Here is a 6,000-nt window from a genome sequence, read left to right as displayed (position 1 = left end):
ACTTTATTATTGATACCGTAAGTATAATTAGAATTCCGAAAGACGCGTAAATGTACTAAATATAATTTACCGCAAGAATATCAATTGAATTGATCTAGCAAAGTTGAGACTTTTCAATTCAACCACTGGTTAGTTTTTAAAATTTTTTCCCTAATCCGTTCTGATCCTACGCCATTTATCACATCGCATATGACAAACATAAAATCTCAATATTTACGGTGGGAAAACGTTAAAGCTGGCATTGTGGTGGGCGGAAAGTTTTGCATAAATTTGAAACATCTTCATGAATCTTACGGTTCCTCAGAATACGTGGATGAATATATACATAGGCGTTAAACTATTTTCTATACCATAAGTACATTGGAAACATGCGGTTATACTGTACTCCTGTACTTGCTCAGAAATATCCACGCCACGATAAGTTAATACAATGATCGAAGACTCGGTGAGATTTTACATCCTCTTCTGGCTGAAGAAAAAAATCACGTTTTTTCTTATATTTTAACCTGTAAAAGAGTTTTTAACGTTGTAATTTTCGTATGTGAGCCGAGGATACTGGTCGGTAGAATCTCGCCGTTGACGGCTGGTCGCATCTTCTCAGTTTGTTTACACATACGGTGCTGCAGTCTTGGCTTCGAGACCTTTTTTCCCCGTTTTCTTCTTTTTTTGTTTTTTGCCTTGTTTCCTTTTTTTTCCTCTTTTGTCGGCTATTTCCACCCCGAGTCGAAACTCTCTTCATTGCCAGGGACAAAAGCACCGGGGAATAGCACTTGTTATTGTTATTATTACTATTATCATTATAATATAAAGCGGCGTGCGTTTTGTGCACCGCGTATAACGTCGACAACCGCTTTGATTCGCCACCGGCTGCATTCTTTGAAGTTTCAAATTATAAATACCTACATCAAGTTGAAGAGATGAAAACGTCTAAATGCCATTCCTCAAAGATGAATCTAATAATAATACCCGAATGTTTTCAATATCACCTTCAACGCTGTCCAACCATTTCAATCCGCGTAATTAATACTGCCGAATTTTATCGATTCTCGCGATCTTTTCATCAGGTGTCACAAATTACACCTGGTTCGAATTACCATAGACACTAATTATTATCATCGCATTATATGATTCGCGTTATTATACCCATACCCACGCGGCTAATCCCACGCGTAAATAGATGATAATACCGCCACACCCACGTACCTTTCGATTTTCTCATTTTACGCCTTGGTTGATTTATGCCGTCTCCTCCTAGTCTGATGCAAAATACTATTTTTTCAATTTCTTTGTTCGCATAATTTTTGCTCGTTGGTAATTTTGTACGCAGAATAATTTTATAAAATTGGTAAAATAAAATTTGAAATTAAACGAAGGCTTTTTTTAATTTATCAAAGCTTGATGTGCACTGCTAAGTATTATTTTGTTGTAATAGAAGGTCCCTGTAAGCTGGCAATTCGAGTTACACCAAAGTGAATTCAACCATCAGTTTTCCGGTTTGTTGAGCATCGCCATCTATAGTTAATGCTGTTAGGATTGTATCCGAGTGGCAATATTGCTACGGTTGGTAAGGTCAAATCCTGTAGGTTTCCTATATCCTTACCTACCTTATACACTTACCATGCAAACTGTAGTTGTAGGTATGGACATGTAAAGAGACACCAGATACAGGCAAAGCAATGATGATCCCCTGTCAATGTGAACCCTGAACGGTGAAAAAGCTCACGTATCAAAATCTCGAAATTGTCATTTTACCACCATTTCACTGCAAAGCACGCCATATTTCACTTAAAATCTGGTAAATAATCACAGCTTAATAAAAGAGAAAATTGATTGTATAAGAGAATGAAAATTGAACGGAAAAATCTATTTTGCAATAGATTATCTTGATCATTGCGGATCGAAAAAGGTGCGGCGATGATGAAGCGACAAGATTAGACCATAAAAAGGTTAAAATTACGAATTTTTAGAAAGCTTTGATAACGCAGAGACGATTGGAAAGATGTCATTTTTACGAAATTCCTCTATGGTGGTGGGGGTGGATTTGATGGGGTGCGTTTCTTTACATGAAAAAGAATGCTCGACGAGAATGTGTAAGTTGGAGGAACCGACGTAGACGAAGGGTCCGACGAAACGTTGGCTGCCCGTGTTATTACCCTCTATAAAGTTTTACGAACCGAAAATATCAAGCATTACCCCCATAGATTGCATCCTCTAAGGTCCACCTTCCTTTACTCAGGATATGTCTCTGTATTTCGCAAACTGATCCGAGTCCCCCGCGATCGAAAGTCCCTACGAAAAGCCCGATTATTTTTCATAACTTGACCCAACTGTCAGACTTTAAAACGACTGAATAACTTGGAGTGACTGCTAATCAGTTACACTTTGAAAAATAAATATTTCGAACAATTCATCTTCAGTTATTTTATTTTCGCATGTTTGAAATTTCGATACATCGGTCATTCGAAATATTAACCCTTCCAAGTTTTCACCTCCACCCCTTGAAATTTGAAGTTTCCTCTCACCCAGCATTTCCATTAACGTTTTTTTTCTGTAAAAATCTGGATTTACGTCAAATTATCGAATAATGTCATCCAACTTTAGATCACATTTTGATAGATTATAGAAACGAATGATATCGATCAATCAAGAGGTCGAAAAAACCCACTTTTTAGAGAAAAATCCATTGGGCGTAGCATCAAGTCGCGGCGATCATTTTCTGAACAGTTAAACCCGAAAAAACAGAAGAAATTTCGCAGCTATTTGTGCAACGAAGTGAACTCGAAGTTTCTTTCAAGTTTCAGCAGGCGTCATTATTTGGAAAGGGATCCTGCAGACCAGTCTTGAAACTGAAAATTTGTTGGCTTCCAAAGTTTGCAAAAAACTACCGTGGTTTTCTTTCGACTTTAACACGACATTTTGGCAAATTCGGAAGAACAATGAAATCGGTAATCATGTATCGAGTACCATTAATATTAATAATATTAATTTGCTTCCGGATGTCTATGATTAGTGTGTTCATTGATCACTTACTGAACGTTACGTGTCGTGCGTCTCTGAGTCATTACATCTCATTCGTTCGCATTCAATTGGCGAAAATATATCACAAGTCCATGTTGAAACTCGAGGCTTTAGTGCATAAAAGATTTCTGTAAGTAGTCGAGCAATTGCGTTAAGCATTGAATCAACGTTGTAAAATTATCAAAGTAACCGCATTAAAATCTGTCTGTTGTTGTTCAGAACAGTGCCACTGTAAACTTTTCGAACTACGTGAAACTTCATGCTGTTTTGATCATTTTTTAAATTTAGTCGTAGCGAGAGCTGATATTCCAGTAAGCTGAAATTTATACCGAACTGCTCAAATAATTTTGATTTTCATAGATTTACGGACGTTTGAGGCAGTCAAAATTTCTTATGAATTTAAGCTTTTTACCCACGTGTTAAGAAGATTTTGGAGCTTTGAACCTTGTTCAACGAAAAATTGCAAAATGTTTTAAACTATTTTCAGTCGTTCACTTTTACGCAACGATATTTTCACTATCCAAGCCGCAGATGCTGACCCGCATATGAAATTGCGATATTGCACAGCGGAAAACTAGTTACATGTTTTAAATATGGTGCATCTACCGGAAGCGAGATTATACTGGTTAGAATTCTGCTTCTGCGGTGACGTCGTTGCGCAGTGGCTACGACAGCGAACTTTGCGTGGCTATTCGATGTTCATGAATTTCAAAATTTGTCGAAATTCAGCTATCTTGTCATCCCGGTAACATTCTGATCGCACTTGACGCTAATTACCGTGAATTATACCCGCGTTTGAACGGATGCCGGTATCCGTATCGACAGTTATTGCAAAACTCCGTTTCACTTTGAACAACGATGTATAATTTGCGAATTATTTTCACTCATCATTTCATGACACGGTTGGCTACGCAGCCCGAATAAATTATCAGGAATTGATAACGCTCCGCTTACGGTATTTCGCTTTGTTAGAATTAGCGGGCGCATGTATAAAACGAACGCAATCCTGGCTCGGCTCACATTCCGTTCAAAATGTCCGGACTTTTACCGCTCTTAATTTCAATCGCCGTGATGTGGCTCCACGATTCGAATTGTAAGTTGATTTTCGTACTTTGCAATACACATTTGGCCAACAACTTTCCTTCTATCAAAATTTTTACTTATTACTTTGATCGAAATTCTTTATATTTTATTGCTTGATTTGAGTTGGAACAAATTTTTCACCAGTTATTGGGAAGCTCTTGCTTCATATTCATCAACGATCCTTCGCTGATTTCTGTGATTTCGTGATGCGCAGGTGCAAGTTTGCCCGAGAAATCGGAAAGCCGTGTAGCCGCCGGGGATGAAAACTCGGAGACGGAAGACGCGTTCCGCGAACTGGAGGATGAATTTATGCGAAAAATTATTGAACGATTGTTTGCCAAGTACACGAGCGAAGAGTCATCCGGAAACGCGGGAAAAGCAGCCATCACTGATTCCCTGATACCGGAAGCGCTTCGAAATGCGGTTAAAAATTTCACGGAGAACGTAATTGACCGAGATCAATTAAGACTCGCCAGAGATTCTAACAGCGATCCAAAATTTTTCTCCGGCTGGGTCGACAAATTTTTTGAATTTGTATCAAACGAAGTTCCCCACGATCCGGTCGATTTCGAACATCCAACAACTACGAACATTAATTTAAGCGGCGATGCGCAAAAAAATCAGCAAGTTTAGATCAAAACATGGCTGTGAAATCATCGAATGATTTGTTTTTAGAATTCGTTTTTAAATATACCTGTAATCTGATATTTCATATTTCAAAGACGCAAATATGTGCAATCAGGATTATAAATTTCGAATAAATTTCTTACGCATTCAATTATCGTTTAAAAAATTAGTTGCAACCTAGAATCCAAACAGTCTAATCAACCTCTTCATTTTCTATTCCAATCAGGTAAAAACCACGCGCAATCTTATCGAACATTTTACCATAATTCCTTATGTATCCGCGACTCGCTCAGCGTGACTGATTTCGATTTTTTCTTTCCCAAATCGTGGGAACGCGAAAGCAGTGCGAAGGTGGGTATATAAGAAATCAGTGCAGAATCGAAGACTGCCAAATCCGCGTGAATATTTCGCAGACGAGAATGAATTTTCGTCAAAATATTTGCCTGTTACTGACTCTGCACGGCTTCGTCGTAGGTAAGTGATCACAAACGCAAATACAAATTTTTCCTCAGACTTGAGGGTAGGACGTACATCGAGAACAGGAATAAACTTCACGAGTCCTCTGGCAGGTTTATTTTGTGGCGACAATCTCGATTACTTTTACCAGTTGTATCAGAGCTGTTAACGTTATCCAATAATCGCCCATATTATTTACTGCGCCGTAGAAAAGTACTCGTATAATTTCACCTCCACGTGCTTCAGCACCACACTTCCAACGGCTCCAGATTCCGTGGCGTTTCCATTGCCAGAAATCATTTTCTTCTTCATTTCACATCATTCGACCTTAGCGAATCACTTTGTTTTTTAATCAACTGAAACGTGTTTACTTTGCAAAGGCACTGAAACTTGAAACTTCAAATAATCTCGTGTGAAATTTTCAAAAAATGTTCAGGCATTGCGTCAGCGCCGACCAGCATAGATCTTGAGAAAAGTGAGAACACCCAGAAGCTGTCAGACGGTGAAACGGAACTAAAAGAAGAACCAAAATCGGATCCTCGAGCTTTGTCAGTCCCGTTTTTGTTCTCGAACGACTCGCCAGTATCAGGATCAGGGCTTTCTGGGCTTCCTGGTGTCGGCTCGATGACTTCCGGGGCAAAAATGTATCTTGGGGCTTTCCAGGTGATGGCAATGCCAATGCCGAACCTGAGCGAAATGGCCGGAATGCTCGGGAATCTCGCAAATCTTCCCGCGTCGATATCTAGCATCGGAAATCTCGGCGGACAGAGCAGCGGATCTTCGAATCAGGGATAAATATTACACAGGTGGTCAGAA

This window comes from Neodiprion pinetum, chromosome 1, assembly GCF_021155775.2.
Source record: "Neodiprion pinetum isolate iyNeoPine1 chromosome 1, iyNeoPine1.2, whole genome shotgun sequence".
Classification (NCBI taxonomy): domain Eukaryota; kingdom Metazoa; phylum Arthropoda; class Insecta; order Hymenoptera; family Diprionidae; genus Neodiprion; species Neodiprion pinetum.
Note: the sequence above shows the minus strand (reverse complement) of the source record.